The 11321-nt window shown below is 39.1% G+C and overlaps 1 long non-coding RNA gene across 1 annotated transcript; it reads left to right on the top strand.

Moving 5' to 3' along the window:
- Positions 1 to 230: 230 nt before the first annotated feature.
- LOC121675980 lies at positions 231 to 5954 on the top strand. Its single transcript, XR_006020307.1, has 3 exons — positions 231 to 1721; positions 2369 to 2476; positions 3829 to 5954. It is a non-coding gene; the product is annotated as an uncharacterized LOC121675980 (long non-coding RNA).
- Positions 5955 to 11321: the final 5367 nt, after the last annotated feature.

The following is an 11321-nucleotide window of genomic DNA, read 5'->3' as shown; positions in this document are numbered from 1 at the left end:
TGTTCATTCTATTCTTATTCTAGAAAAGCTAATAAAAAATGCTGGTTTAGATCTGCTTTCCTATTCTTAATTGTTGCTTTGGTGCAATCAGACCTTTATTGATTGATAAAAACATGAATCTTGCATTGTTCTGCAAAGATAATTGATTTTCACCATTAATTTCTGAAGGAAAAAATGAGACAAATTAATTTCTGTTAAAACTTTTTATAAACTATCTTATTTTTTTGCTACTGAAAGTTAATTATGAGCCACATTAATTTTTTTAGCATCTCCTAGCTGTAGCATTTAATTTATGAATTATAATTACACTATTTACCATATTTCGTAGCTGATGTCAGTCATCATCTTTCAGGAACCTATAAGTTCAACAGAGTCTAATGTTTGAAAGATATCAAGAAATTGAATATCAAAGTTTCTATAAAAAGTAAAAGGAAATAATAGATGATAATAACATATTTGGTTTGAGAAATCTGTCAAAGGACCAGAATTTTTTGAATAAGCTTGGAGGAACCCATCATTTCTCCACCATTTTGAGTTTCTCTTTGCTCCCAGTGACTCTGGGAGATTTCAGCGACCACTTTGTAACTACTGACTTTTTAGTAAACTGCTATTTTTTTCACTTATATCTCATATTCATGTCTCCTTAGTTGTGGAAAGGGATTAGATAAAAGTAAAGGGGAGGTGGCCACCCCCTTAACTTGTCTTAAACCAAGACAACATGGCAAGGCAGAATCCCAGGCAAACTGCAGATGTTCTTCATACCTTCCTATGATGAGGGTAGGTGTGGGTCTGAAGTGGGGGGTCCATCTGCTGAGCAAGGGTCAGCACAGCAGTTTCCATTCTGTGTTTCTTGGGACTCAGGATCTCTGTCTTGCCTCCCTATCCCACTGCTGAGCTCTAATACCTGCCTCCCACTCCTCTCATCCCATCTGTCCCAGGTCAGTATCCTCCCAGACCTTATAGTTGCTGTCAGGCCCTCCCACTGACACCCAGAAACACATACAGTGGCAAATCTTCCAGGAAAACAGAAATCTTGGAGAAAATCAGAGTTAGAGACCCTGACATTTTATTTAGTAATATGTTATAGTGGTAATTAATCTTACTGCTGAAAGTTGTGCTTTTGATTTTAATACGTCTGCCTTTAACTCCCACTTCCTTGTCCTTATTGTGCCTTTTTCATAGCTCTCTATTTCTCATTTTGATCAGTAGGCTGACTTTAGCAGAAGTTATTGTTATCAATGGTAAAAGAAATGTTTGATTTTTGATGAGTAAAATATGAATTAAAAAAAAATCAGGCATTTATGTAGTGTTAGTACACTACTTAGATCAAGATTCTCAAAATTGCTGGAGAGTATTAAGTGCCATCGTTAAAAAAATCATAATTTCAATAATTTGTTTTTTCTAAGGGAGGAAAAAAAAGAAACAAAAGTCCTGTACCATGTTACAAGTTGCATTGTGAAGTCAGAGATGCCACTATGTTTGTGAAGAAACAGCCTGAGATCTCAGTTGGCCTCTTGCACATGGATTAGACTCTACAAGGTCCAAGCAGTAGGACTCAGCTGAGCACCAATGGACAGGAAATTTTCTCATTAAAACAATATGAGCTTCGTGCTTGTTACTTTCAGCACTGTTGATTTCTGGAATTCTGGGTTCCAAAATCAGCGCTTGGCAGTATCCTTATTGGCAGTGGTCATGGTGGTGGTGCAGTGGTGTGTCAGGAGGTAAGTAAAGCTCAGTAAACCAGGTTTTAATTTGCATTGCACAAAAAAAATCATTTCTTGTCTTCAGACAGTCTCAAGGGTGCTGTAGCAGAAGCAAATTTAGTTCAAGAAGCTGTCTATGGCCCAAATTCAAAATTTCAGTACTGGGTCTATTCCAAAGAACAGAATTTGAAAATTTAGAGCTGTGATTCTGTGTTGGACACGTGCTCAAAAGCAGTCATGGCATAGGAAAATAGGAAACAAACATTAGCAAAAGGGAATGGAATAAAATAGAATTAGAAAACAATACTTAAAAGAGGCAGATCATCTGAATTATTCGTCTGATGAATGATGAGTCTATGAATATGGGGCCATTCAGAACCATGTTTAAAAAAGAAAAAAGCTTTTTTTTTCCTCACTGCCTCTGGGTCCTTGAGTATATCCTGACAGAAACAGCTTGATGGGCCTGATACTGCGTGTCTGTGGTCATGTCTGAATTAAAAACAGAGTTCTTGCAGAGATCCCCAGACTGCTGTGAATGTCTTCAAGAGCAACAGAGCTATGTCAGCCCAAAGCAGAGCCTGTGTTAGCTTGTGCTGGCAAGTGACAGGTCCTATTAATGTACATAGGGCACAGTGCCAGTGTGTCTCTTCTGCTTTTGTCTCTAGAGGGAAGAGCATCTCCTGTGGCATTGCCCTTGGCCATGTGGTGCAACCTCTCACACGGGTACTGGTATGAGAAAGTCTGCATGGGATTCATACACCCAGAACCTAGAGGTACTGAGAAACTGATTTTTTTTTTTTTTCTTCTTTCTATAAGCTTTAAAGTATTCTGGATGGGTTATTGTGGAGCTATTTTCAATTGAATAAGAAGGTGATGAATTTATTATGTGGGGATATGTATGACATTTGGTGAACCAGAACTCCAGAATCCTGATGTTGAGACACTTTGCCCAATTTTTTGTGTGCATGTTCCTTAATTTATGCCTGGCTGTAAGGCAATGGGGTTTTTATAGCCATACAGCTGGGGAGGAGAAGATGTAAACAGTCCCTTTTTCCTACAGTTGCCATAAAAATGGTCATGACTTAGCCCAGTGACCTATATTCAAGAAACCTACATTCAGGTAAACCTGAGGCTCACCCCCTTTAAACCTTTAGCATGTTGTCCCTTGAATTCAGGGAATTTTTGAGCCTCTCCTGGTCAAAGGAAGCTGGGGTTGAGAGTAGCTAATAGCCTCAGTACCCATAACAATTTTAGGATTCAGGCCCAAAAATTAAGGTAGAGCCCTTACCCCTTGAAGAAAAATACTCTTTTGTGTTCTCCACTGTGTTGTGTGACCTTCAAGGATATGGTGCTTCTTTTTTCACACAGCCCCTCATGTAGGGCTAATCTCAATGTGCAGCCTTAGTAATTCACCAAATAAAAAGGAAATGTAAACATGATGGTGTGAACACTAAATAGTAATTCACCTAATAAAATGCTTACTGGTGGAGCTCTGTCACTTGCTGGCAAATGGCACAACTCATATTATTCAGTGTATATTAAACAAGCTGTCACCTAGGCATATTTGTGAGAAATAATACTGGATGAAAAATGCTCTTCGGGTATTTTGAATGTCTGCAGCATTTAATGTCTGCTTGCTGTATTCACCAGAGCCAGCAGAAAGTGTACTAGACTACAAGGACAGTGTCCTCCTGTCAGCTGAGGTACCCATATATTGTCAGCTCACAACACACCAGGAATGCTGATTGCCCCATAATTTAAAAGTATTGTACAGCACAGCAAGATCACAACTTCTGAGCTCATTCTGAGTACATCATAAAAACCACAGTGATAGTTGTCCATAAAATAATCAACAATGTCAAAGTATGAATTTCTGGGGTGGAAACTATCAGTCCAGGAGAAGTAAGATATGGAAAGTTTCCATCCTCTCCCTTTTCTAACCCCAACAATGCAGGGGAGAAAAAGGCATGAAATTTGGAATACGGTACACAACTGTTTTTTCACTTGTGGACTCCTAGCTAGAAATTGATTTAGGCTGCCAGTCAGGCAAGGTAATTAGCAGACAGCTGTTCTGTGACGTGCATGGGAGAAATTAGCTAATGACTGTGGTCCTTTTTCTTGGCAGACAGGTACCTGCATCTCATCCAGAAGAGGTCAGTGGCCTCCCGAGTGGTCCAGCAGCCAAGGACATCCTGGCCATGGAAATAAACCTCATCCCAAGGTGCCAACACACACTCATACAAGGTCATTGAAGGCATGGAGGAGAAACTCTGCACCTCTTCCAGGGACGCAGGTTCTTCCCCTGCTTTTGAAACTGTGGCAGAAGGAGGTAGGGATGGCCAATGGCAGTGGTGGTGAGAGCTGCAGCCCAGGAGTAGAGTCCTTGCGTGTCGCTCACCGCCACCCTGACCTGGCCTGAGCAATGCTTGATGGAGCTGAAATCCATCTACTGGGAAGGCCTGAACCAAGAGGAAGGCTTCACCTCAGACTAGTACTTGGGGGTGGGAGCAGTAAGTAAGGCACTCCTTCATTTGACGGATATAAAATCAGACTGCAGTTCCAAATATTCTGCCTGCAAGACTTAATAATCCTTAGACTGAGTTATTTATGCTTGCATTCAACAGTGCTGGTTTCCTTTGTATTTACTTTTCATTTTAATTGGGTGCAGGCAATGTTGGCTTAGCTGTGGTAAAGAAGTCTTTTCTGTCCCCAACTTTGTGGCATTTGATCTTTTCTGTTATTTTTAAGCTACAGTGGTTCACAGAAGCAAGTTCCTTATTTGATTTTTCTCTGCTTTGATTCATACTGTGTGCGAATACAGATGTAATGTGGTCATGTTGATTTCATGCCAGACCAGTAGATAATTCCTAATTTTATTCCTCACTACCAAATCTATTTCAGTTTCTGTTTCATGTCTCCACAGAGTCACTCAAAGCATCATTACTGGAGAAATGTCTTTGAAAACTTGAAATAGACTTAAACACTTTTTCAGTGAATAGGCAGACATTACTTCATATCTCAATAAAGTAAGCACTGGTTTGACATTTAAATGTCATTTTGACACACTCCTGACCTCTATGTCTCTGTTCCTATGAAAAATTTCAAGGGCAATAGCACATTTAAAACTATTTAAATCAATCTTAAAGGGAAAAAAAACCCCAACAATTGTCTGCTACATTCTAGAGACAACTATTTTTTATAAGCACAGAGAAGTGGTGATTCTTGTTCAGCATTAATATTTAATAAAGATTACAAAATTCATCTTGGTAGATAAGAAATTCACTTGAACTTTGTGAACCCAAGCATTTGTTTTGAGAAAAAAACAAAAAGGAAGTCAATTCCCAAACATGAGTGAACTTTTGTAGTGCTATATATATTCTTTGAGTAGGTTAAAAAAAATCCTTTTCTTTCTTAGTATCAGAAACTGGGGAAAGTATTATCACAAATATCTTTCATTCCATGAAATCAATTGAAAAAACCTCTGAATTCAGTAGAATTTGGCTCATCTTAAAAGAATCCTCTGGGGAGATGAGCAAATCTTTGAGTAATATCTAAGATCTGATCTATTCTCTGGATCAATGTGTCCAGAGATACAGATAGGGATATTTTCAGGATTAGGGTCCTCACAATTTCACAAAGGGAAGAAGGGCAACTGAAACTTGTAGCAACAGGATGAGTTTAGAGATGGAGCCCTATTACTACCTGAAAGCAAAAACAAAACAGTAGTTAAGGGCTGTTTTTGTTCCCTTCAGTAGGACAGCATGAAAAACCCCCATTTGTTTGTGATTGCCTGTAATCCTTTAAAATAAAAGGAAAGGAATGTTTAAATATATAAACAGCTCTAACGTAATGTTGTCATCATCTCAGTCACTTCCAGATTACACAGGAGTAAATATACATGGCAGGAATCTTTAAACATGTATATCCTGCTAGGCTGTGTATTTTATCTCCTGTCTTTGCAACATCATTTGCAATCTTCTTCTTCCTGCTTGTCATCCACTTGGCAAGTTTTACATTCCGTATGTGTTGGCAGGGAAGATTTGCATTTTGAAGCAAAAGCCAATTTAAGTGCAATGCAGCTTTCTAAAAGACTTGGCTCATTTTCATAACCCATGAGGGCATGAAATGAGATAAAAATAGTTGGGTTTGCTGGTTTCTTTGAAAATGCCTTTGACCAGTAAGACATGTCTAGTAATTATTAGATGTTCCTGTTTTTCTCCCAAACTCAGGAAAACAGGCTGTTGTGAAAAGGTTAAAAAGAAATCTTCTATTGAAAAATAATTCTTTTGATTTCCAGTAAAAAATTGGAAAATATCATGACACATTTGACATCATGTTTATTAGAAAATTTATACCATGGAATGCTATTTTCCTCTACTCTAGGGTATCAGGTCTGGAGAGGAGGTATTTGTAGGTCTGGAGAGGAAATATTTGTAGCTGAGCTTCTCAATAAAGTCCAATGCAACATTAAAGGTTCATAAATCTGAGCAGTGCTGTTCCCTGAGATGCTGTGGGGTGTCCCTTGAGACTTCCTCTACACATGAAGCAAGTTAACCTGGAGAAGGGAATATTATGCTGTGTCCGTATGCCACAGTTTACAGAGGAGTATGAACAGTCTGCATGGGAGAAGTGATCAAGGAATCTCTGCGCCCTGGTAACCTTGTGTAACCAAAATCAGATTGTTACAGCCCTGTGCTGTAAGCACTCAGCAGCTGGGAGCTCATATGACATAAACTGCTGTGGTTTGGGCACTGCTCACAGTTCTGAGCACGTGGGCAGGGACGTGTGATCTGAACTCCTGTCTCAAAGCCTGTGTTAACATTTTTGCCAGCCAACATCCCACCACCTGGCTCGGGACACAGGTGACACAGTTAAACCTCACTTGCATCTATCTGCAACAAAATTACAGAAAAATCTCACAAATATATTCACATCAGCAAATTAGCTACACTCTCAGGAGCTGTTGGAGAGTTTTGGTGGAATATCCTGTGTTAATTCAAACCTATGTACCAGAATAATTCTTTTATCCCAGGGTGTGTGTGTAGAGTAGTTTTAGATTGGTGATCTTAATAAATAAGAACACCCCACTGTGCAGTGTTTGTAGATCCAAACTGCTGAGAACAGTCACAAAGAACAACAGAAAGTCTTACAAATGAAACAGAAGAAATTACCATGCAGAACATGTATGAAGAAGCAATTTAAATGTTTATAGGAGCCTATAAACTTTTTTATTCTGTAAAGACAGGTTTTCAGCTTGTCTGCCTCTGAATAACTCTTAAATAATACAATTTATTTTGGATGACTGATTATAGGACTCCAACCAAGGCAGTTTAAATTCCATCTCCTGTCCACTTTAAGAAACAAAATGATTTTCTAGCTTTGACATTATATATCATGTTAAATTTGAGCCATAATGCAGTGGGGGCCCAGTTCTGTTAGTCCAGCACGTAGCCATGAGGCTTGTATTTTTACTGTCTTTAAAGCAGCCTTGACCACAGCAGGATAAAGCTGTTCATCCAAGAACAGAAGGTTACTTTTGGTCGCTTGATATATATATTTGGTTGTGGCTTGAAAGCAGGATGGCAGATGAGGGCATTGATGGTGTATTCGCAGAGGGATCCCTTCTAATATCTACCAGGGACGGTTGCAGGGAATTCCTATTTCACTTGTTCAGAGCTGTGTTTGCAGGAAATACCTTTTTTACTTGTTAAAGGTTGTGTTTCTCAAGCTGCCCATAGTTAAACTGGCAGGCTGCAACCAGAGGCAGTCTCCTCAAGAACTGTGCAGGCATATCCCTGTAATCATAAAAGTAGATTACTTTTTGTTATTATCTCTAGGCCCTGTCAGATTATTTGGTAAACCTGCTTTTATTAATGCACTTATAATGGACAGTGAAAGGCAGATGAAGTTTGGATAATTTTTCCTTCCTGCAAACCAGGATGTGCTTAATTAATAATGCTCTATAAATGCAGTATTTTTAATTCCAAGGATATCCCAACATTATTTGGTCATCTTTTTCTGTTTGAAACAATTAAAATAAGGTGAGATGATGCTTTATTTTCCCATTTAGGAGGAAATGCAAGGAGTAGTACATGTCCCTTGCAAACTGGAAGTAAAAACCACAAAGAGCTGATTACTGAGCAGTCTTCCCTTTCTGTGCTGGACATGTTTTCATGCTGCAGAGTCCCTCAAACTGCCATCTCTCTTCATGCTCATCGGCTTCAGACTGGAGCCTTGGTGGGGGTGGGAGGGATGATTCCTCTCCCTGAGGACATTGACATTAGCAACAAGCAGTCAGTCATAAAGGATGCAACCAGAAAGGCAGAGGGGGAAAATGACAGTGGCCCTTCATAAATATTAAAGAAGCTTCTCTAAGACAGAAGAAGAAGTGTGTGTTGACAATGTCAGAAGATGAATGGCTCTATACAATCAATTCCTTTTAGGGAAAACATTATTTTTTCACAATTATTAATGTAGTATTTAATTTTTTCTACTTCGTTTCTCCCTCTTGCCTTCCACAACCGTTCCCCCTCTTTACTTGAGATTGGCTACACTGGTGCTTCTATGCTTTATTCTGCTTATTCATTTGTTGTCCAAACTTCTTACAGTTCCCTAGGGGAAAAGAGCATCATGTAGGCATTGGTAGCTTTTCTGCCTTCCTTCCACAACTTACTTCTGCTGAGCATCCATTTAACATAGACACTTGGGGAAATGCCAGTCATTCATTTCAATATATTTCAACCTTGAATATAGTTGAGGTTTGTGGCTTATGTCAGATTAGGCAGTGAATGAGATATTTACAATTCCAGGTTAAAGGTTACAAGTAAACCTCCACAGTTCTCTCTGTATGCAGGTAGCACATCACCTGTAGCTCTTCATAATGGGGAGACCAATTTTTGAAAGAATTTATCATCACCACAAAATTCTAAGAGTATAAAAGTGAGATATGACTGCAGTGAGAGTAATCCTAATGTTTTCTTGGCTAATGTAAAGCCAAGTTTTAATGGAGGGAAAATTCACTTTTGCCTTACATTTGCAATCCCCAGGCATATTCTGACATCTTAAAATTATCCTGGATTGTTTAAATGAGGTAGTAGCTTGTGTTCTTCAGAAATAGGTTTTGACACATTATCTTGCCAGTGAAGACTGTGTACTTAGTGAGTCAAAGGGAATCATTTTCCAAAACCCTATGATATTTTGAGTGGATATTCATCATTATCATTATCACCAGTCATCCTGGTGAACAGCAGGGAAGCTGTGTATTAGTCACTGTGAGAGATGCTAGGTTGAACTATACATCACTGCTACCTTCTAATAGACTTTGAAACAGGGTGGTGTGATTTACATTTCTTCACATTCTGAAAAAGCAGATCAAGGCTCTTTTTCAAGTCCACATGCAGTCATCCTGCTGAAATGGCACTGGTTCTCTGCCTTTCATTAGGGTAGGTATGGAGGAATCCTCAGGTAAGGGTGCATCCTGTCCCTGCTGGCACATGGGAGACAGTAGTTGGGATTTGTGATATCCACCCTCTGGAGCATTTAGCAATCCCACTGGAGGGCCTGGTGAGACCCTTTAGCAGCCCTGCAACACAGTGAAGGAGCTCAGCTCCCCATCCTACCCACACTTCAACATGCTTCTCCTCTCTATACCCCACAGATGCCGTAGACCTAGCACCTGAAATGTCCTAGGTGTGGTGGCTCTGCCAACCATGTACTCTAAGACAGACTATCATTTTTCTTTGCTATTTCTGCTGCAGTATTTGCTGATTTGTACAATACAGAATTTAGCACAAACAGCAAAAGAGATAATAAAGGTCTTTGTAAGTATGTCCAGACAGACTCCCCTCAGTAAGGAGCTCCCTTCGACTGAAGGCATCTTCTCATTACCGGTCTCTTCACATATCAGTCTGAAGCAGTGGATAAATTTAGTTATTTGAGGGAAACAGAAGAAATCCTGAAGTTCCTGAATCAGCAGGACTGCAGTTTATGTGCAGTCCCAGAAACCCAGTGTCTGGGGTTCTCAATTCTTAAATAGACACATAAGTGTGTCATCACCTCCAGGACATAAAATACAAGAATTTTTGTCCATTCAAACAAAGCATTCTTTAAGGGTTTTGCTATATCAGGTCATAGGAGCCAAAGAGGTCTCAAACCTGTATTTCTCCACTTGAATTGTTGATGCCATTATTATGTCAGATATTATCTGAGAGGTATTTTGCAGTGGTTGCAGATAAGTCATTTCCAATTGAACTTGAAAGAGTTTGTTGCTCAGAAAAGAATTACTCAAATAATCTATCATCCTTTGCTAATTTGATTGAGTTTCCTTGGCTATAACTCATATAGGTAGCCACAAAATGTGCAAGTGATAGGTTGAATGATGATAGTTTTAAAATGTGCTGTCAGGTATCTGAAAATTCCTGGGTGATGATGTCAAACAACAGCAGATAATATGTGTTCTTGACTAATTTGGGGCTTATAAAAAGATTTATAAGAACAATTTCAAACTATCCTGCATTGCTACAGCACCATTACAGATGCTTGTGATTTTCATTTTCACAAGCTCCAATGTGGTTACACCTTACTGTACTGAGTTTATAATCTGGATAAACAACTCTAAAGTATTGAACACCTGTCAGAGAATTAGAAAAGATGATTATCCTTTAGTTAATGTGCACGGTATCATTATAGTCATTGTGCAAAAATTATTGTTCTTGCAGTTATATATTATTGCTAAAATGTCACAGGACTCTTCAAGGCTGTGGATGGAGCTCAGGGAATGATCAGCCTCTGATTGTCTCAGACTCTTGCTTGCCACCATCTCTGCACAGGAATCAACAGACGTAAGAGCCCTTTCTGTGTTTCATCCTTTCTGCAACTATGTAGAAAAAACAAACAAACAAACAATTTTTTAGAAAAGTTTCTATTTCAGTTTAACCAGACAAATGATAAACACCCATCCTCAGAATTAATCTCTCTGAGACAGTAATCATATTGATGGCTTAATAATAAACCAGATAGGATTGGAAAATTAATATTTATAAAATCTGACTCCTAAGTCTGACCAGAATGCTGACAGCTCATGCAAAATAGCTCATCTCCCTTTACTACTTACTGCGTTCTCTTCTCTGCTAACACTCAGAATGTTTCTTCCATCTGTTTTACTTCACGACTTCTTGCTATATTAACCATATATCTCTGCTCTGCAGGGAAAGTGAGAACTTCCTTTGGCATCCTGTCTTCGTGGTGCTGCCATTCTTGTTGAATGCAGTCCCAGTGATTTGTGCTGGCTGGATTCACACGTGGCATCTAGTTGTGAGTACTCATCTAATAAACAATTTAGAGACCCCTCAGTGAAATCAGCATATCAGTATCAACGTGCATGGATTAAAAATGTTATCAGAAAACAGATTCAAAAATGGTAGTGGAACCCTCATCTATGCTGCTACAGTAAGGAGCTTCTGCAGTCTGCTAGCAGAGAAGGAGAAATATGTAAATGAAGAAGAAGAGAAAGCTATCAGAAGACACCAGAAATGATGGTATTAGTTGGCTGCCACTCCTTATGAGGAAATTTTGTGGTCTGAGATTCTCTTAACTATTGAAATATTCTGTCAGTGAGAC

This window comes from Corvus kubaryi, unplaced genomic scaffold, assembly GCF_017639235.1.
Source record: "Corvus kubaryi isolate FWS band 111438036 unplaced genomic scaffold, C.kubaryi_AGA036_p1.0 76, whole genome shotgun sequence".
NCBI lineage: Eukaryota > Metazoa > Chordata > Aves > Passeriformes > Corvidae > Corvus > Corvus kubaryi.
Note: the sequence above shows the minus strand (reverse complement) of the source record. Positions and strands in the feature narration are given on the sequence as shown.